This window comes from Pleurodeles waltl, chromosome 7 (genome assembly GCF_031143425.1).
Source record: "Pleurodeles waltl isolate 20211129_DDA chromosome 7, aPleWal1.hap1.20221129, whole genome shotgun sequence".
NCBI lineage: Eukaryota > Metazoa > Chordata > Amphibia > Caudata > Salamandridae > Pleurodeles > Pleurodeles waltl.
In genome coordinates this window covers 381,316,233-381,339,779 of record NC_090446.1, presented here as the reverse complement: position 1 = coordinate 381,339,779, position 23,547 = coordinate 381,316,233, and positions in this window count along the sequence as shown.

Below are 23,547 nucleotides of genomic sequence, written 5' to 3'. Positions count from 1 at the left end.
ACCAAACCTGTGTATTTTTTAAAACTAGAGTCCTAGGGGAATCCAAGATGGGGTGACTTGTGGGGCTCTGACCAGGTTCTGTTACCCAGAATCCTTTGCAAACCTCAAATTTTGGCTAAAAAAAAGCATTATCCTCACATTTGGGTGACAGAAAGTTCTGGAATCTGAGAGGAGCCACAAATTTCCTTCCACCCAGCGTTCCCCCAAGTCTACCGATAAAAATGATACCTCACTTGTGTGGGTAGGCCTAGCGCCCGCGACAGGAAACGCCCCAAAATGCAACGTGGACACATCCCATTTTTTGAAAGAAAACAGAGCTGTTTTTTGCAAAGTGCCTACCTGTGGATTTTGGCCTCTAGCTCAGCCGGCACCTAGGGAAACCTACCAAACCTGGGCATTTGTGAAAACTAGGGACCTAGGGGAATCCAAGATGGGGTGACTTGTGGGGCTCTGACCAGGTTCTGTTACCCAGAATCCTTTGCAAACCTCAAATTTTGGCTAAAAAACACATTTTCCTCACATTTCTGTGACAGAAAGTTCTGGAATCTGAGAGGAGCCACAAATTTCCTTCCACCCAGCGTTACCCCAAGTCTCCCGATAAAAATGATACCTCACCTGTGTGGGTAGGCCTAGCGGCCGTGACAGGAGACGCCCCAAAACACAACGTGGACACATCCCATTTTTTTAAAGAAAACAGAGCTGTTTTTTGCAACGTGCCTACCTGTAGATTTTGGCCTCTAGCTCAGCCGGCACCTAGGGAAACCTACCAAACCTGTGCATTTTAGAAAACTAGAGACCTAGGGGAATCCAAGATGGGGTGACTTGTGGGGCTCTGATCAGGTTCTGTTACCCAGAATCCTTTGCAAACCTCAAATTTTGGCTAATAAAAAAACATTTTCCTCACATTTCGGTGACAGAAAGTTCTGAAATCTGAGAGGAGCCACAAATTTCCTTCCACTTAGCGTTCCCCCAAGTCTCCCGATAAAAATGATACCTCACTTGTGTGGGTAGGGCTAGCGCCAGCGACAGGAGACACCCAAAACGCAACATGGACACATCTTATTTTTTTAAAGAAAACAGAGCTGTTTTTTGCAAAGTGCCTACCTGTAGATTTTGGCCTATAGCTCAGCCGGCACCTAGGGAAACCTACCAAACCTTTGCATTTTTTTAAACTAGAGACCTAGGGGAATCCAAGATGGGTGACTTGTGGGGCTCTGACCAGGTTCTGTTACCCAGAATCCTTTGCAAACCTCAACATTTGGCTAAAAAAACACATTTTCCTCACATTTCGGTGACAGAAAGTTCTGGAATCTGAGAGGAGCCACAAATTTCCTTCAACACAGCGCTCCCCCAAGTCTCCCGATGAAAATGATAAATCACTTGTGTGGGTAGTCCTAGCGCCCGTGACAGGAAATGTCCCAAAACACAAAGTGGGCACATCCCATTTTTTGATAGAAAACAGAGCTGTTTTTTGCAAAGTGCCTACCTGTAGATTTTGGCCTCTAGCTCAGCCAGCACCTAGGGAAACCTACCAAACCTGTGCATTTTTGAAAACTAGAGACCTAGGGGAATCCAAGATGGGGTGACTTGTCGGGCTTTGACCAGGTTCTGTTACCCAGAATCCTTTGCAAACAAAATTTGGCTAAAAAAACACATTTTCCTCACATTTCGGTGACAGAGAGTTCTGGAATCTGAGAGGAACCACACATTTCCTTCCACCCAGCGTTTCCCCAAATCTCCCGATAAAAATGATACCTCTCCTGTGTGGGTAGGCCTGGCGGCCGAGACAAGAGACGCCCCAAAACGCAATGTGGACACATCCCATTTTTTGAAAGAAAACAGAGCTGTTTTTTGCAACGTGCCTACCTGTAGATTTTGGCCTCTAGCTCAGCCGGCACCTAGGGATCCCTACCAAACATGTGCATTTTTGAAAACTAGAGACCTAGCGGAATCCAAGATGGGGTGACTTGTGGGGCTCTGACCAGGTTCTGTTACCCAGAATCCTTTGCAAACCTCAAAATTTGGCAAAAAAAACACATTTTCCTCACATTTCGGTGACAGAGAGTTCTGGAATCTAAGAGGAGCCACAAATTTCCTTCCACCCAGCGTTTCCCCAAATCTCCTGATAAGAATGATACCTCACCTGTGTGGGTAGGCCTAGCGGCCGAGACAAGAGACGCCCCAAAACGCAACGTGGACACATCCCATTTTTTGAAAGAAAACAGAGCTGTTTTTTGCAACGTGCCTACCTGTAGATTTTGGCTTCTAGCTCAGCCGGCACCTAGGGAAACCTACCAAACCTGTGCATTTTTGAAAACTAGAGACCTAGGGGAATCCAAGATGTGGTGACTTGTGGGGCTCTGATCAGGTTCTGTTACCCAGAATCCTTTGCAAACCTCAAATTTTGGCTAAAAAAACGCATTTCCCTCACATTTGGGTGACAGAAAGTTCTGGAATCTGAGAGGAGCCACAAATTTCCTTCCACCCAGCGTTCCTCCAAGTCTCCCGTTAAAAATGATTCCTCACCTGTGTGGGTAGGCCTAGCGGCCGAGACAGGAGACGCCCCAAAACACAACGTGGACATATCCCATTTTTTGAAAGAAAACAGAGATGTTTTTTGCAAAGTGCCTACCTGTAGATTGTGGCCTCTAGCTCAGCCGGCACCTAGGGAAACCTACCAAACCTGTGCATTTTTTAAAACTAGAGTCCTAGGGGAATCCAAGATGGGGTGACTTGTGGGGCTCTGACCAGGTTCTGTTACCCAGAATCCTTTGCAAACCTCAAATTTTGGCTAAAAAAAAGCATTATCCTCACATTTGGGTGACAGAAAGTTCTGGAATCTGAGAGGAGCCACAAATTTCCTTCCACCCAGCGTTCCCCCAAGTCTACCGATAAAAATGATACCTCACTTGTGTGGGTAGGCCTAGCGCCCTCGACAGGAAACGCCCCAAAATGCAACGTGGACACATCCCATTTTTTGAAAGAAAACAGAGTTGTTTTTTGCAAAGTGCCTACCTGTGGATTTTGGCCTCTAGCTCAGTCGGCACCTAGGGAAACCTACCAAACCTGGGCATTTTTGAAAACTAGGGACCTAGGGGAAACCAAGATGGGGTGACTTGTGGGGCTCTGACCAGGTTCTGTTACCCAGAATCCTTTGCAAAACTCAAATTTTGGCTAAAAAACACATTTTCCTCACATTTCTGTGACAGAAAGTTCTGGAATCTGAGAGGAGCCACAAATTTCCTTCCACCCAGCGTTACCCCAAGTCTCCCGATAAAAATGATACCTCACCTGTGTGGGTAGGCCTAGCGGCCGTGACAGGAGACGCCCCAAAACACAACGTGGACACATCCCATTTTTTTAAAGAAAACAGAGCTGTTTTTTGCAACGTGCCTACCTGTAGATTTTGGCCTCTAGCTCAGCCGGCACCTAGGGAAACCTATCAAACCTGTGCATTTTAGAAAACTAGAGACCTAGGGGAATCCAAGATGGGGTGACTTGTGGGGCTCTGATCAGGTTCTGTTTCCCAGAATCCTTTGCAAACCTCAAATTTTGGCTAATAAAAAAACATTTTCCTCACATTTCGGTGACAGAAAGTTCTGAAATCTGAGAGGAGCCACAAATTTCCTTCCACTTAGCGTTCCCCCAAATCTCCCGATAAAAATGATACCTCACTTGTGTGGGTAGGGCTAGCGCCAGCGACAGGAGACGCCCCAAAACGCAACATGGACACATCTCATTTTTTTAAAGAAAACAGTGCTGTTTTTTGCAAAGTGCCTACCTGTAGATTTTGGCCTCTAGCTCAGCCGGCACCTAGGGAAACCTACCAAACCTGTGCATTTTTGAAAACTAGAGACCTAGGGGAATCCAAGATGGGTGACTTGTGGGGCTCTGACCAGGTTCTGTTACCCAGAATCCTTTGCAAACCTCAACATTTGGCTAAAAAAACACATTTTCCTCACATTTCGGTGACAGAAAGTTCTGGAATCTGAGAGGAGCCACAAATTTCCTTCAACACAGCGCTCCCCCAAGTCTCCCGATGAAAATGATAAATCACTTGTGTGGGTAGTCCTAGCGCCCGTGACAGGAAATGTCCCAAAACACAAAGTGGGCACATCCCATTTTTTGATAGAAAACAGAGCAGTTTTTTGCAAAGTGCCTACCTGTAGATTTTGGCCTCTAGCTCAGCCAGCACCTAGGGAAACCTACCAAAGCTGTGCATTTTTGAAAACTAGAGACCTAGGGGAATCCAAGATGGGGTGACTTGTCGGGCTTTGACCAGGTTCTGTTACCCAGAATCCTTTGCAAACAAAATTTGGCTAAAAAAACACATTTTCCTCACATTTCGGTGACAGAGAGTTCTGGAATCTGAGAGGAGCCACACATTTCCTTCCACCCAGCGTTTCCCCAAATCTCCTGATAAGAATGATACCTCTCCTGTGTGGGTAGGCCTGGCGGCCGAGACAAGAGACGCCCCAAAACGCAACGTGGACACATCCCATTTTTTGAAAGAAAACAGAGCTGTTTTTTGCAACGTGCCTACCTGTAGATTTTGGCCTCTAGCTCAGCCGGCACCTAGGGAAACCTACCAAACCTGTGCATTTTTGAAAGCTAGAGACCTAGGGGAATCCAAGATGGGGTGACTTGTGGGGCTCTGATTAGGTTCTGTTACCCAGAATCCTTTGCAAACCTCAAATTTTGGCTAAACAAAACGCATTTCCCTCACATTTGGGTGACAGAAAGTTCTAGAATCTGAGAGGAGCCACAAATTTCCTTCCACCCAGCGTTCCCCCAAGTCTCCCGTTAAAAATGATTCCTCACCTGTGTGGGTAGGCCTAGCGGCCGAGACAGGAGACGCCCCAAAACACAACGTGGACACATCCCATTTTTTTAAAGAAAATAGAGATGTTTTTTGCAAAGTGCCTACCTGTAGATTTTGGCCTCTAGCTCAGCCGGCACCTAGGGAAACCTACCAAACCTGTGCATTTTTGAAAACTAGAGACCTAGGGGAATCCAAGATGGGGTGACTTGTGGGGCTCTGACCAGGTTCTGTTACCCAGAATCCTTTGCAAACCTCAAATTTTGGGTAAAAAAACGCATTTTCCTCACATTTGGGTGACAGAAACTTCTGGAATCTGAGAGGAGCCACAAATTTCCTTCCACCCAGCGTTCCCCCAAGTCTCCCGATAAACATGATACCTCACTTGTGTGGGTAGGCCTAGCGCCCGCGACAGGAAACGCCCCAAAATGCAACGTGGACACATCCCATTTTTTTAAAGAAAACAGAGCTGTTTTTTGCAAAGTGCCTACCTGTGGATTTTGGCCTCTAGCTCAGCCGGCACCTAGGGAAACCTACCAAACCTGGGCACTTTTGAAAACTAGGGACCTAGGGGAATCCAAGATAGGGTGACTTGTGGGGCTCTGACCAGGTTCTGTTACCCAGAATCCTTTGCAAACCTCAAATTTTGGCTAAAAAAACACATTTTCCTCACATTTCTGTGACAGAAAGTTCTGGAATCTGAGAGCAGCCACAAATTTCCTTCCACCCAGCGTTACCCCAAGTCTCCCGATAAAAATGATACCTCACCTGTGTGGGTAGGCCTAGCGGCCGTGACAGGAGACGCCCCAAAACACAACGTGGACACATCCCATTTTTTTAAAGAAAACAGAGCTGTTTTTTGCAACGTGCCTACCTGTAGATTTTGGCCTCTAGCTCAGCCGGCACCTAGGGAAACCTACCAAACCTGTGCATTTTAGAAAACTAGAGACCTAGGGGAATCCAAGATGGGGTGACTTGTGGGGCTCTGATCAGGTTCTGTTACCCAGAATCCTTTGCAAACCTCAAATTTTGGCTAATAAAAAAACATTTTCCTCACATTTGGGTGACAGAAAGTTCTGGAATCTGAGAGGAGCCACAAATTTCCCTCCACCCAGCGTTCCCCCAAGTCTCCCGATAAAAATGATACCTCACCTGTGAGGGTAGACCTAGCGGCCGAAAGAGGAGGCGCCCCAAAACACAACGTGGACACATCCCATTTTTTGAAAGAAAACAGAGATGTTTTTTGCAAAGTGCCTACCTGTAGATTTTGGCCTCTAGCTCAGCCGGCACCTAGGGAAACCTACCAAACCTGTGCATTTTTGAAAACTAGAGACCTAGGGGAATCCAAGATGGGGTGACTTGTGGGGCTCTGACCAGGTTCTGTTACGCATAATCCTTTGCAAACCTCAAATTTTGGCTAAAAAAACGCATTTTCCTCACATTTGGGTGACAGAAAGTTCTGGAATCTGAGAGGAGCCACAAATTTCCTTCCACCCAGCGTTCCCCCAAGTCTCCCGATAAACATGATACCTCACTTGTGTGGGTAGGCCTAGCGCCTGCGACAGGAAACGCCCCAAAATGCAACGTGGACACATCCCATTTTTTTAAAGAAAACAGAGCTGTTTTTTGCAAAGTGCCTACCTGTGGATTTTGGCCTCTAGCTCAGCCGGCACCTAGGGAAACCTACCAAACCTGGGCATTTTTGAAAACTAGGGACCTAGGGGAATCCAAGATAGGGTGACTTGTGGGGCTCTGACCAGGTTCTGTTACCCAGAATCCTTTGCAAACCTCAAATTTTGGCTAAAAAAACACATTTTCCTCACATTTCTGTGACAGAAAGTTCTGGAATCTGAGAGGAGCCACAAATTTCCTTCCACTTAGCGTTCCCCCAAGTCTCCCGATAAAAATGATACCTCACTTGTGTGGGTAGGGCTAGCGCCAGCGACAGGAGACGCCCCAAAACGCAACATGGACACATCTCATTTTTTGAAAGAAAACAGAGCTGTTTTTTGCAAAGTGCCTACCTGTAGATTTTGGCCTCTAGCTCAGCCGGCACCTAGGGAAACCTACCAAACCTGTGCATTTTAGAAATCTAGAGACCTAGGGGAATCCAAGATGGGGTGACTTGTGGGGCTCTGATCAGGTTCTGTTACCCAGAATCCTTTGCAAACCTCAAATTTTGGCAAAAAAAAAGCATTATCCTCACATTTGGGTGACAGAAAGTTCTGGAATCTGAGAGGAGCCACAAATTTCCTTCCACCCAGCGTTCCCCCAAGTCTACCGATAAAAATGATACCTCACCTGTGTGGGTAGGCCTAGCGGCCGTGACAGGAGACACCCCAAAACACAACGTGGACACATCCCATTTTTTTAAAGAAAACAGAGCTGTTTTTTGCAACGTGCCTACCTGTAGATTTTGGCCTCTAGCTCAGCCGGCACCTAGGGAAACCTACCAAACCTGTGCATTTTAGAAAACTAGAGACCTAGGGGAATCCAAGATGGGGTGACTTGTGGGGCTCTGATCAGGTTCTGTTACCCAGAATCCTTTGCAAACCTCAAATTTTGGCTAAAAAAAAGCATTATCCTCACATTTGGGTGACAGAAAGTTCTGGAATCTGAGAGGAGCCACAAATTTCCTTCCACCCAGCGTTCCCCCAAGTCTACCGATAAAAATGATACCTCACCTGTGTGGGTAGGCCTAGCGGCCGTGACAGGAGACGCCCCAAAACACAACGTGGACACATCCCATTTTTTTAAAGAAAACAGAGCTGTTTTTTGCAACGTGCCTACCTGTAGATTTTGGCCTCTAGCTCAGCCGGCACCTAGGGAAACCTACCAAACCTGTGCATTTTAGAAAACTAGAGACCTAGGGGAATCCAAGATGGGGTGACTTGTGGGGCTCTGATCAGGTTCTGTTTCCCAGAATCCTTTGCAAACCTCAAATTTTGGCTAAAAAAAAGCATTATCCTCACATTTGGGTGACAGAAAGTTCTGGAATCTGAGAGGAGCCACAAATTTCCTTCCACCCAGCGTTCCCCCAAGTCTACCGATAAAAATGATACCGCACTTGTGTGGGTAGGCCTAGCGCCCGCGACAGAGAACGCCCCAAAATGCAACGTGGACACATCCCATTTTTTTAAAGAAAACAGAGCTGTTTTTTGCAAAGTGCCTACCTGTGGATTTTGGCCTCTAGCTCAGCCGGCACCTAGGGAAACCTACCAAATCTGGGCATTTTTGAAAACTAGGGACCTAGGGGAATCCAAGATGGGGTGACTTGTGGGGCTCTGACCAGGTTCTGTTACCCAGAATCCTTTGCAAACCTCAAATTTTGGCTAAAAAACACATTTTCCTCACATTTCTGTGACAGAAAGTTCTGGAATCTGAGAGGAGCCACAAATTTCCTTCCACCCAGCGTTACTCCAAGTCTCCCGATAAAAATGATACCTCACCTGTGTGGGTAGGCCTAGCGGCCGTGACAGGAGACGCCCCAAAACACAACGTGGACACATCCCATTTTTTTAAAGAAAACAGAGCTGTTTTTTGCAAAGTGCCTACCTGTAGATTTTGGCCTCTAGCTCAGCCGGCACCTAGGGAAACCTACCAAACCTGTGCATTTTAGAAAACTAGAGACCTAGGGGAATCCAAGATGGGGTGACTTGTGGGGCTCTGATCAGGTTCTGTTACCCAGAATCCTTTGCAAACCTCAAATTTTGGCTAATAAAAAAACATTTTCCTCACATTTCGGTGACAGAAAGTTCTGAAATCTGAGAGGAGCCACAAATTTCCTTACACTTAGCGTTCCCCCAAGTCTCCCGATAAAAATGATACCTCACTTGTGTGGGTAGGGCTAGCGCCAGCGACAGGAGACGCCCCAAAACGCAACATGGACACATCTCATTTTTTTAAAGAAAACAGAGCTGTTTTTTGCAAAGTGCCTACCTGTAGATTTTGGCCTCTAGCTCAGCCGGCACCTAGGGAAACCTACCAAACCTGTGCATTTTTTAAAACTAGGGACCTAGGGGAATCCAAGATGGGTGACTTGTGGGGCTCTGACCAGGTTCTGTTACCCAGAATCCTTTGCAAACCTCAACATTTGGCTAAAAAAACACATTTTCCTCACATTTCGGTGACAGAAAGTTCTGGAATCTGAGAGGAGCCACAAATTTCCTTCAACACAGCGCTCCCCCAAGTCTCCCGATGAAAATGATAAATCACTTGTGTGGGTAGTCCTAGCGCCCGTGACAGGAAATGTCCCAAAACACAAAGTGGGCACATCCCATTTTTTGATAGAAAACAGAGCTGTTTTTTGCAAAGTGCCTACCTGTAGATTTTGGCCTCTAGCTCAGCCAGCACCTAGGGAAACCTACCAAACCTGTGCATTTTTGAAAAATAGAGACCTAGGGAAATCCAAGATGGGGTGACTTGTCGGGCTTTGACCAGGTTCTGTTACCCAGAATCCTTTGCAAACAAAATTTGGCTAAAAAAACACATTTTCCTCACATTTCGGTGACAGAGAGTTCTAGAATCTGAGAGGAGCCACACATTTCCTTCCACCCAGCGTTTCCCCAAATCTCCCGATAAGAATGATACCTCTCCTGTGTGGGTAGGCCTGGCGGCCGAGACAAGAAACGCCCCAAAACGCAACGTGGACACATCCCATTTTTTGAAAGAAAACAGAGCTGTTTTTTGCAACGTGCCTACCTGTAGATTTTGGCCTCTAGCTCAGCCGGCACCTAGGGAAACCTACCAAACCTGTGCATTTTAGAAAACTAGAGACCTAGGGGAATCCAAGATGGGGTGACTTGTGGGGCTCTGATCAGGTTCTGTTACCCAGAATGCTTTGCAAACCTCAAATTTTGGCAAAAAAAAAGCATTATCCTCACATTTGGGTGACAGAAAGTTCTGGAATCTGAGAGGAGCCACAAATTTCCTTCCACCCAGCGTTCCCCCAAGTCTCCCGATAAACATGATACCTCACTTGTGTGGGTAGGCCTAGCGCCTGCGACAGGAAACGCCCCAAAATGCAACGTGGACACATCCCATTTTTTTAAAGAAAACAGAGCTGTTTTTTGCAAAGTGCCTACCTGTGGATTTTGGCCTCTAGCTCAGCCGGCACCTAGGGAAACCTACCAAACCTGGGCATTTTTGAAAACTAGGGACCTAGGGGAATCCAAGATAGGGTGACTTGTGGGGCTCTGACCAGGTTCTGTTACCCAGAATCCTTTGCAAACCTCAAATTTTGGCTAAAAAAACACATTTTCCTCACATTTCTGTGACAGAAAGTTCTGGAATCTGAGAGGAGCCACAAATTTCCTTCCACTTAGCGTTCCCCCAAGTCTCCCGATAAAAATGATACCTCACTTGTGTGGGTAGGGCTAGCGCCAGCGACAGGAGACGCCCCAAAACGCAACATGGACACATCTCATTTTTTGAAAGAAAACAGAGCTGTTTTTTGCAAAGTGCCTACCTGTAGATTTTGGCCTCTAGCTCAGCCGGCACCTAGGGAAACCTACCAAACCTGTGCATTTTAGAAATCTAGAGACCTAGGGGAATCCAAGATGGGTGACTTGTGGGGCTCTGATCAGGTTCTGTTACCCAGAATCCTTTGCAAACCTCAAATTTTGGCAAAAAAAAAGCATTATCCTCACATTTGGGTGACAGAAAGTTCTGGAATCTGAGAGGAGCCACAAATTTCCTTCCACCCAGCGTTCCCCCAAGTCTACCGATAAAAATGATACCTCACCTGTGTGGGTAGGCCTAGCGGCCGTGACAGGAGACACCCCAAAACACAACGTGGACACATCCCATTTTTTTAAAGAAAACAGAGCTGTTTTTTGCAACGTGCCTACCTGTAGATTTTGGCCTCTAGCTCAGCCGGCACCTAGGGAAACCTACCAAACCTGTGCATTTTAGAAAACTAGAGACCTAGGGGAATCCAAGATGGGGTGACTTGTGGGGCTCTGATCAGGTTCTGTTACCCAGAATCCTTTGCAAACCTCAAATTTTGTCTAAAAAAAAGCATTATCCTCACATTTGGGTGACAGAAAGTTCTGGAATCTGAGAGGAGCCACATATTTCCTTCCACCCAGCGTTCCCCCAAGTCTACCGATAAAAATGATACCTCACCTGTGTGGGTAGGCCTAGCGGCCGTGACAGGAGACGCCCCAAAACACAACGTGGACACATCCCATTTTTTTAAAGAAAACAGAGCTGTTTTTTGCAACGTGCCTACCTGTAGATTTTGGCCTCTAGCTCAGCCGGCACCTAGGGAAACCTACCAAACCTGTGCATTTTAGAAAACTAGAGACCTAGGGGAATCCAAGATGGGGTGACTTGTGGGGCTCTGATCAGGTTCTGTTACCCAGAATCCTTTGCAAACCTCAAATTTTGGCTAAAAAAAAGCATTATCCTCACATTTGGGTGACAGAAAGTTCTGGAATCTGAGAGGAGCCACAAATTTCCTTCCACCCAGCGTTCCCCCAAGTCTACCGATAAAAATGATACCTCACTTGTGTGGGTAGGCCTAGCGCCCGCGACAGAGAACGCCCCAAAATGGAACGTGGACACATCCCATTTTTTTAAAGAAAACAGAGCTGTTTTTTGCAAAGTGCCTACCTGTGGATTTTGGCCTCTAGCTCAGCCGGCACCTAGGGAAACCTACCAAACCTGGGCATTTTTGAAAACTAGGGACCTAGGGGAATCCAAGATGGGGTGACTTGTGGGGCTCTGACCAGGTTCTGTTACCCAGAATCCTTTGCAAACCTCAAATTTTGGCTAAAAAACACATTTTCCTCACATTTCTGTGACAATAAGTTCTGGAATCTGAGAGGAGCCACAAATTTCCTTCCACCCAGCGTTACTCCAAGTCTCCCGATAAAAATGATACCTCACCTGTGTGGGTAGGCCTAGCGGCCGTGACAGGAGACGCCCCAAAACACAACGTGGACACATCCCATTTTTTTAAAGATAACAGAGCTGTTTTTTGCAAAGTGCCTACCTGTAGATTTTGGCCTCTAGCTCAGCCGGCACCTAGGGAAACCTACCAAACCTGTGCATTTTAGAAAACTAGAGACCTAGGGGAATCCAAGATGGGGTGACTTGTGGGGCTCTGATCAGGTTCTGTTACCCAGAATCCTTTGCAAACCTCAAATTTTGGCTAATAAAAAAACATTTTCCTCACATTTCGGTGACAGAAATTTCTGAAATCTGAGAGGAGCCACAAATTTCCTTACACTTAGCGTTCCCCCAAGTCTCCCGATAAAAATGATACCTCACTTGTGTGGGTAGGGCTAGCGCCAGCGACAGGAGACGCCCCAAAACGCAACATGGACACATCTCATTTTTTTAAAGAAAACAGAGCTGTTTTTTGCAAAGTGCCTACCTGTAGATTTTGGCCTCTAGCTCAGCCGGCACCTAGGGAAACCTACCAAACCTGTGCATTTTTTAAAACTAGGGACCTAGGGGAATCCAAGATGGGTGACTTGTGGGGCTCTGACCAGGTTCTGTTACCCAGAATCCTTTGCAAACCTCAACATTTGGCTAAAAAAACACATTTTCCTCACATTTCGGTGACAGAAAGTTCTGGAATCTGAGAGGAGCCACAAATTTCCTTCAACACAGCGCTCCCCCAAGTCTCCCGATGAAAATGATAAATCACTTGTGTGGGTAGTCCTAGCGCCCGTGACAGGAAATGTCCCAAAACACAAAGTGGGCACATCCCATTTTTTGATAGAAAACAGAGCTGTTTTTTGCAAAGTGCCTACCTGTAGATTTTGGCCTCTAGCTCAGCCAGCACCTAGGGAAACCTACCAAACCTGTGCATTTTTGAAAACTAGAGACCTAGGGAAATCCAAGATGGGGTGACTTGTCGGGCTTTGACCAGGTTCTGTTACCCAGAATCCTTTGCAAACAAAATTTGGCTAAAAAAACACATTTTCCTCACATTTCGGTGACAGAGAGTTCTAGAATCTGAGAGGAGCCACACATTTCCTTCCACCCAGCGTTTCCCCAAATCTCCCGATAAGAATGATACCTCTCCTGTGTGGGTAGGCCTGGCGGCCGAGACAAGAAACGCCCCAAAACGCAACGTGGACACATCCCATTTTTTGAAAGAAAACAGAGCTGTTTTTTGCAACGTGCCTACCTGTAGATTTTGGCCTCTAGCTCAGCCGGCACCTAGGGAAACCTACCAAACCTGTGCATTTTAGAAAACTAGAGACCTAGGGGAATCCAAGATGGGGTGACTTGTGGGGCTCTGATCAGGTTCTGTTACCCAGAATGCTTTGCAAACCTCAAATTTTGGCTAAAAAAAAGCATTATCCTCACATTTGGGTGACAGAAAGTTCTGGAATCTGAGAGGAGCCACAAATTTCCTTCCACCCAGCGTTCCCCCAACTCTACCGATAAAAATGATACCTCACTTGTGTGGGTAGGCCTAGCGCCCGCGACAGGAAACGCCCCAAAATGCAACGTGGACACATCCCATTTTTTGAAAGAAAACAGAGCTGTTTTTTGCAAAGTGCCTACCTGTGGATTTTGGCCTCTAGCTCAGCCGGCACCTAGGGAAACCTACCAAACCTGGGCATTTTTGAAAACTAGGGACCTAGGGGAATCCAAGATGGGGTGACTTGTGGGGCTCTGACCAGGTTCTGTTACCCAGAATCCTTTGCAAACCTCAAATTTTGGCTAAAAAACACATTTTCCTCACATTTCTGTGACAGAAAGTTCTGGAATCTGAGAGGAGCCACAAATTTCCTTCCACCCAGCGTTACCCCAAGTCTCCCGATAAAAATGATACCTCACCTGTGTGGGTAGGCCTAGCGGCCGAGACAGGAGACGCCCCAAAACACAACGGGGACACATCCCATTTTTTTAAAGAAAACAGAGATGTTTTTTGCAAAGTGCCTACCTGTAGATTTTGGCCTCTAGCTCATCCGGCACCTAGGGAAACCTACCAAACCTGTGCATTTTTGAAAACTAGAGACCTAGGGGAATCCAAGATGGGGTGACTTGTGGGGCTCTGACCAGGTTCTGTTACCCAGAATCCTTTGCAAACCTCAAATTTTGGCTAAAAAAACGCATTTTCCTCACATTTGGGTGACAGAAAGTTCTGGAATCTGAGAGGAGCCACAAATTTCCTTCCACCCAGCGTTCCCCCAAGTCTCCCGATAAACATGATACCTCACTTGTGTGGGTAGGCCTAGCGCCCGCGACAGGAAACGCCCCAAAATGCAACGTGGACCCATCCCATTTTTTTAAAGAAAACAGAGCTGTTTTTTGCAAAGTGCCTACCTGTGGATTTTGGCCTCTAGCTCAGCCGGCACCTAGGGAAACCTACCAAACCTGGGCATTTTTTAAAACTAGGGACCTAGGGGAATCTAAAATAGGGTGACTTGTGGGGCTCTGACCAGGTTCTGTTACCCAGAATCCTTTGCAAACCTCAAATTTTGGCTAAAAAAACACATTTTCCTCACATTTCTGTGACAGAAAGTTCTGGAATCTGAGAGCAGCCACAAATTTCCTTCCACCCAGCGTTACCCCAAGTCTCCCGATAAAAATGATACCTCACCTGTGTGGGTAGGCCTAGTGGCCGTGACAGGAGACGCCCCAAAACACAACGTGGACACATCCCATTTTTTTAAAGAAAACAGAGCTGTTTTTTGCAACGTGCCTACCTGTAGATTTTGGCCTCTAGCTCAGCCGGCACCTAGGGAAACCTACCAAACCTGTGCATTTTAGAAAACTAGAGACCTAGGGGAATCCAAGATGGGGTGACTTGTGGGGCTCTGATCAGGTTCTGTTACCCAGAATGCTTTGCAAACCTCAAAATTTGGCTAAAAAAACATATTTTCCTAACATTTGGGTGACAGAAAGTTCTGGAATCTGAGAGGAACCAAAAATGTCCTTCCACCCAGCGTTCCCCCAAGTCTACCGATAAAAATGATACCTCACCTGTGTGGGTAGGGCTAGCGCCAGCGACAGGAGACGCCCCAAAACGCAACATGGACACATCTCATTTTTTGAAAGAAAACAGAGCTGTTTTTTGCAAAGTGCCTACCTGTAGATTTTGGCCTCTAGCTCAGCCGGCACCTAGGGAAACCTACCAAACCTGTGCATTTTTGAAAACTAGAGACCTAGGGGAATCCAAGATGGGTGACTTGTGGGGCTCTGACCAGGTTCTGTTACCCAGAATCCTTTGCAAACCTCAACATTTGGCTAAAAAAACACATTTTCCTCACATTTCGGTGACAGAAAGTTCTGGAATCTGAGAGGAGCCACAAATTTCCTTCAACACAGCGCTCCCCCAAGTCTCCCGATGAAAATGATAAATCACTTGTGTGGGTAGTCCTAGCGCCCGTGACAGGAAATGTCCCAAAACACAAAGTGGGCACATCCCATTTTTTGATAGAAAACAGAGCTGTTTTTTGCAAAGTGCCTACCTGTAGATTTTGGCCTCTAGCTCAGCCAGCACCTAGGGAAACCTACCAAACCTGTGCATTTTTTAAAACTAGAGACCTAGGGGAATCCAAGATGGGGTGACTTGTCGGGCTTTGACCAGGTTCTGTTACCCAGAATCCTTTGCAAACAAAATTTGGCTAAAAAAACACATTTTCCTCACATTTCGGTGACAGAGAGTTCTGGAATCTGAGAGGAGCCACACATTTCCTTCCACCCAGCGTTTCCCCAAATCTCCCGATAAGAATGATACCTCTCCTGTGTGGGTAGGCCTGGCGGCCGAGACAAGAAACGCCCCAAAACGCAACGTGGACACATCCCATTTTTTGAAAGAAAACAGAGCTGTTTTTTGCAACGTGCCTACCTGTAGATTTTGGCCTCTAGCTCAGACGGCACCTAGGGAAACTTACCAAACCTGTGCATTTTTGAAAACTAGAGACCTAGGGGAATCCAAGATGGGGTGACTTGTGGGGCTCTGATCAGGTTCTGTTACCCAGAATCCTTTGCCAACCTGAAATTTTGGCTAAACAAATCGCATTTCCCTCACATTTGGGTGACAGAAAGTTCTAGAATCTGAGAGGAGCCACAAATTTCCTTCCACCCAGCGTTCCCCCAAGTCTCCCGTTAAAAATGATTCCTCACCTGTGTGGGTAGGCCTAGCGGCCGAGACAGGAGACGCCCCAAAACACAACGTGGACACATCCCATTTTTTTAAAGAAAACAGAGATGTTTTTTGCAAAGTGCCTACCTGTAGATTTTGGCCTCTAGCTCAGCCGGCACCTAGGGAAACCTACCAAACCTGTGCATTTTTGAAAACTAGAGACCTAGGGGAATCCAAGATGGGGTGACTTGTGGGGCTCTGACCAGGTTCTGTTACCCAGAATCCTTTGCAAACCTCAAATTTTGGCTAAAAAAACGCATTTTCCTCACATTTGGGTGACAGAAAGTTCTGGAATCTGAGAGGAGCCACAAATTTCCTTCCACCCAGCGTTCCCCCAAGTCTCCCGATAAACATGATACCTCACTTGTGTGGGTAGGCCTAGCGCCCGCGACAGGAAACGCCCCAAAATGCAACGTGGACACATCCCATTTTTTTAAAGAAAACAGAGCTGTTTTTTGCAAAGTGCCTACCTGTGGATTTTGGCCTCTAGCTCAGCCGGCACCTAGGGAAACCTACCAAACCTGTGCATTTTTGAAAACTAGAGACCTAGGGGAATCCAAGATGGGGTGACTTGTGGGGCTCTGACCAGGTTCTGTTACCCAGAATCCTTTGCAAACCTCAAATTTTGGCTAAAAAAACACATTTTCCTCACATTTCTGTGACAGAAAGTTCTGGAATCTGAGAGCAGCCACAAATTTCCTTCCACCCAGCGTTACCCCAAGTCTCCCGATAAAAATGATACCTCACCTGTGTGGGTAGGCCTAGTGGCCGTGACAGGAGACGCCCCAAAACACAACGTGGACACATCCCATTTTTTTAAAGAAAACAGAGCTGTTTTTTGCAACGTGCCTACCTGTAGATTTTGGCCTCTAGCTCAGCCGGCACCTAGGGAAACCTACCAAACCTGTGCATTTTAGAAAACTAGAGACCTAGGGGAATCCAAGATGGGGTGACTTGTGGGGCTCTGATCAGGTTCTGTTACCCAGAATGCTTTGCAAACCTCAAAATTTGGCTAAAAAAACATATTTTCCTAACATTTGGGTGACAGAAAGTTCTGGAATCTGAGAGGAACCAAAAATGTCCTTCCACCCAGCGTTCCCCCAAGTCTACCGATAAAAATGATACCTCACCTGTGTGGGTAGGGCTAGCGCCAGCGACAGGGGACGCCCCAAAACGCAACATGACACATCTCATTTTTTGAAAGAAAACAGAGCTGTTTTTTGCAAAGTGCCTACCTGTAGATTTTGGCCTCTAGCTCAGCCGGCACCTAGGGAAACCTACCAAACCTGTGCATTTTTGAAAACTAGAGACCTAGGGGAATCCAAGATGGGTGACTTGTGGGGCTCTGACCAGGTTCTGTTACCCAGAATCCTTTGCAAACCTCAACATTTGGCTAAAAAAACACATTTTCCTCACATTTCGGTGACAGAAAGTTCTGGAATCTGAGAGGAGCCACAAATTTCCTTCAACACAGCGCTCCCCCAAGTCTCCCGATGAAAATGATAAATCACTTGTGTGGGTAGTCCTAGCGCCCGTGACAGGAAATGTCCCAAAACACAAAGTGGGCACATCCCATTTTTTGATAGAAAACAGAGCTGTTTTTTGCAACGTGCCTACCTGTAGATTTTGGCCTCTAGCTCAGCCGGCACCTAGGGAAACCTACCAAACCTGTGCATTTTAGAAAACTAGAGACCTAGGGGAATGCAAGATGGGGTGACTTGTGGGGCTCTGATCAGGTTCTGTTACCCAGAATCCTTTGCAAACCTCAAATTTTGGCTAATAAAAAAACATTTTCCTCACATTTCGGTGACAGAAAGTTCTGAAATCTGAGAGGAGCCACAAATTTCCTTCCACTTAGCGTTCCCCCAAGTCTCCCGATAAAAATGATACCTCACTTGTGTGGGTAGGGCTAGCGCCAGCGACAGGAGACGCCCCCAAAACGCAACATGGACACATCTCATTTTTTGAAAGAAAACAGAGCTGTTTTTTGCAAAGTGCCTACCTGTAGATTTTGGCCTCTAGCTCAGCCGGCACCTAGGGAAACCTACCAAACCTGTGCATTTTTGAAAACTAGAGACCTAGGGGAATCCAAGATGGGTGACTTGTGGGGCTCTGACCAGGTTCTGTTACCCAGAATCCTTTGCAAACCTCAACATTTGGCTAAAAAAACACATTTTCCTCACATTTCGGTGACAGAAAGTTCTGGAATCTGAGAGGAGCCACAAATTTCCTTCAACACAGCGCTCCCCCAAGTCTCCGATGAAAATGATAAATCACTTGTGTGGGTAGTCCTAGCGCCCGTGACAGGAAATGTCCCAAAACACAAAGTGGGCACATCCCATTTTTTGATAGAAAACAGAGCTGTTTTTTGCAAAGTGCCTACCTGTAGATTTTGGCTTCTAGCTCAGCCAGCACCTAGGGAAACCTACCAAACCTGTGCATTTTTGAAAACTAGAGACCTAGGGGAATCCAAGATGGGGTGACTTGTCGGGCTTTGACCAGGTTCTGTTACCCAGAATCCTTTGCAAACAAAATTTGGCTAAAAAAACACATTTTCCTCACATTTCGGTGACAGAGAGTTCTGGAATCTGAGAGGAGCCACACATTTCCTTCCACCCAGCGTTTCCCCAAATCTCCCGATAAGAATGATACCTCTCCTGTGTGGGTAGGCCTGGCGGCCGAGACAAGAAACGCCCCAAAACGCAACGTGGACACATCCCATTTTTTGAAAGAAAACAGAGCTGTTTTTTGCAACGTGCCTACCTGTAGATTTTGGCCTCTAGCTCAGACGGCACCTAGGGAAACCTACCAAACCTGTGCATTTTTGAAAACTAGAGACCTAGGGGAATCCAAGATGGGTGACTTGTGGGGCTCTGATCAGGTTCTGTTACCCAGAATCCTTTGCCAACCTGAAATTTTGGCTAAACAAATCGCATTTCCCTCACATTTGGGTGACAGAAAGTTCTAGAATCTGAGAGGAGCCACAAATTTCCTTCCACCCAGCGTTCCCCCAAGTCTCCCGTTAAAAATGATTCCTCACCTGTGTGGGTAGGCCTAGCGGCCGAGACAGGAGACGCCCCAAAACACAACGTGGACACATCCCATTTTTTGAAAGAAAACAGAGATGTTTTTTGCAAAGTGCCTACCTGTAGATTTTGGCCTCTAGCTCAGCCGGCACCTAGGGAAACCTACCAAACCTGTGCATTTTTGAAAACTAGAGACCTAGGGGAATCCAAGATGGGGTGACTTGTGGGGCTCTGACCAGGTTCTGTTACCCAGAATCCTTTGCAAACCTCAAATTTTGGCTAAAAAAAACGCATTTTCCTCACATTTGGGTGACAGAAAGTTCTGGAATCTGAGAGGAGCCACAAATTTCCTTCACCCAGCGTTCCCCCAAGTCTCCCGATAAACATGATACCTCACTTGTGTGGGTAGGCCTAGCGCCCGCGACAGGAAACGCCCCAAAATGCAACGTGGACACATCCCAATTTTTTGAAAGAAAACAGAGCTGTTTTTTGCAAAGTGCCTACCTGTGGATTTTGGCCTCTAGCTCAGCCGGCACCTAGGGAAACCTACCAAACCTGGGCATTTTTTAAAACTAGGGACCTAGGGGAATCCAAAATAGGGTGACTTGTGGGGCTCTGACCAGGTTCTGTTACCCAGAATACTTTGCAAACCTCAAATTTTGGCTAAAAAAACACATTTTCCTCACATTTCTGTGACAGAAAGTTCTGGAATCTGAGAGCAGCCACAAATTTCCTTCCACCCAGCGTTACCCCAAGTCTCCCGATAAAAATGATACCTCACCTGTGTGGGTAGGCCTAGTGGCCGTGACAGGAGACGCCCCAAAACACAACGTGGACACATCCCATTTTTTTAAAGAAAACAGAGCTGTTTTTTGCAACGTGCCTACCTGTAGATTTTGGCCTCTAGCTCAGCCGGCACCTAGGGAAACCTACCAAACCTGTGCATTTTAGAAAACTAGAGACCTAGGGGAATCCAAGATGGGGTGACTTGTGGGGCTCTGACCAGGTTCTGTTACCCAGAATCCTTTGCAAACCTCAAATTTTGGCAAAAAAAACGCATTTTCCTCACATTTGGGTGACAGAAAGTTCTGGAATCTGAGAGGAGCCACAAATTTCCTTCCACCCAGCGTTCCCCCAAGTCTCCCGATAAACATGATACCTCACTTGTGTGGGTAGGCCTAGCGCCCGCGACAGGAAATGCCCCAAAATGCAACGTGGACACATCCCATTTTTTTCAAGAAAACAGAGCTGTTTTTTGCAAAGTGCCTACCTGTGGATTTTGGCCTCTAGCTCAGCCGGCACCTAGGGAAACATACCAAACCTGGGCATTTTTTAAAACTAGGGACCTAGGGGAATCCAAAATAGGTTGACTTGTGGGGCTCTGACCAGGTTCTGTTACCCAGAATCCTTTGCAAACCTCAAATTTTGGCTAAAAAAAACATTTTCCTCACATTTCTGTGACAGAAAGTTCTGGAATCTGAGAGCAGCCACAAATTTCCTTCCACCCAGCGTTACCCCAAGTCTCCCGATAAAAATGATACCTCACCTGTGTGGGTAGGCCTAGTGGCCGTGACAGGAGACGCCCCAAAACACAACGTGGACACATCCCATTTTTTTAAAGAAAACAGAGCTGTTTTTTGCAACGTGCCTACCTGTAGATTTTGGCCTCTAGCTCAGCCGGCACCTAGGGAAACCTACCAAACCTGTGCATTTTTGAAAACTAGAGACCTACCGGAATCCAAGATGGGTTGACTTGTGGGGCTCGGACCAGGTTCTATTACCCAGAATCCTTTGCAAACCTCAAAATTTGGCCAAAAAAACCACATTTTCCTCACATTTCGGTGACAGAGAGTTCTGGAATCTGAGAGGAGCACAAATTTCCTTCCACCCAGCGTTTCCCCAAATCTCCTGATAAGAATGATACCTCACCTGTGTGGGTAGGCCTAGCGGCCGAGACAAGAGACGCCCCAAAACGCAACGTGGACACATCCCATTTTTTGAAAGAAAACAGAGCTGTTTTTTGCAACGTGCCTACCTGTAGATTTTGGCTTCTAGCTCAGCCGGCACCTAGGGAAACCTACCAAACCTGTGCATTTTGAAAACTAGAGACCTAGGGGAATCCTAGATGGGGTGACTTGTGGGGCTCTGACCAGGTTCTGTTACCCAGAATCCTTTGCAAACCTCAAATTTTGGCTAAAAAAACGCATTTTCCTCACATTTGGGTGACAGAAAGTTCTGGAATCTGAGAGGAGCCACAAATTTCCTTCCACCCAGCGTTCCCCCCAAGTCTCCCGATAAACATGATACCTCACTTGTGTGGGTAGGCCTAGCGCCCGCGACAGGAAACGCCCCAAAATGCAACGTGGACACATCCCATTTTTTTAAAGAAAACAGAGCTGTTTTTTGCAAAGTGCCTACCTGTGGATTTTGGCCTCTAGCTCAGCCGGCACCTAGGGAAACCTACCAAACCTGGGCATTTTTTAAAACTAGGGACCTAGGGGAATCCAAAATAGGGTGACTTGTGGGGCTCTGACCAGGTTCTGTTACCCAGAATCCTTTTCAAACCTCAAATTTTGGCTAAAAAAACATATTTTCCTAACATTTGGGTGACAGAAAGTTCTGGAATCTGAGAGGAACCAAAAATTTCCTTCCACCCAGCGTTCCCCCAAGTCTACTGATAAAAATGATACCTCACCTGTGTGGGTAGGCCTAGCGGCCGTGACAGGAGACGCCCCAAACACAACGTGGACACATCCCATTTTTTTAAAGAAAACAGAGCTGTTTTTTGCAACGTGCCTACCTGTAGATTTTGGCCTCTAGCTCAGCCGGCACCTAGGGAAACCTACCAAACCTGTGCATTTTAGAAAACTAGAGACCTAGGGGAATCCAAGATGGGGTGACTTGTGGGGCTCTGATCAGGTTCTGTTACCCAGAATCCTTTGCAAACCTCAAATTTTGGCTAAAAAAAAGCATTATCCTCACATTTGGGTGACAGAAAGTTCTGGAATCTGAGAGGAGCCACAAATTTCCTTCCACCCAGCGTTCCCCCAAGTCTACCGATAAAAATGATACCTCACTTGTGTGGGTAGGCCTAGCGCCCGCGACAGGAAACGCCCCAAAATGCAACGTGGACACATCCCATTTTTTGAAAGAAAACAGAGCTGTTTTTTGCAAAGTGCCTACCTGTGGATTTTGGCCTCTAGCTCAGCCGGCACCTAGGGAAACCTACCAAACCTGGGCATTTTGAAAACTAGGGACCTAGGGAATCCAAGATGGGGTGACTTGTGGGGCTCTGACCAGGTTCTGTTACCCAGAATCCTTTGCAAACCTCACATTTTGGCTAAAAACACATTTTCCTCACATTTCTGTGACAGAAAGTTCTGGAATCTGAGAGGAGCCACAAATTTCTTTCCACCCAGCGTTACCCCATGTCTCCCGATAAAAATGATACCTCACCTGTGTGGGTAGGCCTAGCGGCCGTGACAGGAGACGCCCCAAAACACAACGTGGACACATCCCATTTTTTTAAAGAAACAGAGCTGTTTTTTGCAACGTGCCTACCTGTAGATTTTGGCCTCTAGCTCAGCCGGCACCTAGGGAAACCTACCAAACCTGTGCATTTTAGAAAACTAGAGACCTAGGGGAATCCAAGATGGGGTGACTTGTGGGGCTCTGATCAGTTCTGTTACCAGAATCCTTTGCAAACCTCAAATTTTGGCTAATAAAAAAACATTTTCCTCACATTTCGGTGACAGAAAGTTCTGAAATCTGAGAGGAGCCACAAATTTCCTTCCACTTAGCGTTCCCCCAAGTCTCCCGATAAAAATGATACCTCACTTGTGTGGGTAGGGCTAGCGCCAGCGACAGGAGACGCCCCAAAACGCAACATGGACACATCTCATTTTTTGAAAGAAAACAGAGCTGTTTTTTGCAAAGTGCCTACCTGTAGATTTTGGCCTCTAGCTCAGCCGGCACCTAGGGAAACCTACCAAACCTGTGCATTTTTGAAAACTAGAGACCTAGGGGAATCCAAGATGGGTGACTTGTGGGGCTCTGACCAGGTTCTGTTACCCAGAATCCTTTGCAAACCTCAACATTTGGATAAAAAAAACACATTTTCCTCACATTTCGGTGACAGAAAGTTCTGGAATCTGAGAGGAGCCACAAATTTCCTTCAACACAGCGCTCCCCCAAGTCCTCCCGATGAAAATGATAAATCACTTGTGTGGGTAGTCCTAGCGCCCGTGACAGGAAATGTCCCAAAACACAAAGTGGGCACATCCCATTTTTTGATAGAAAACAGAGCTGTTTTTTGCAAAGTGCCTACCTGTAGATTTTGGCCTCTAGCTCAGCCAGCACCTAGGGAAACCTACCAAACCTGTGCATTTTTGAAAACTAGAGACCTAGGGGAATCCAAGATGGGGTGACTTGTCGGGCTTTGACCAGGTTCTGTTACCCAGAATCCTTTGCAAACAAAATTTGGCTAAAAAAACACATTTTCCTCACATTTCGGTGACAGAGAGTTCTGGAATCTGAGAGGAGCCACACATTTCCTTCCACCCAGCGTTTCCCCAAATCTCCCGATA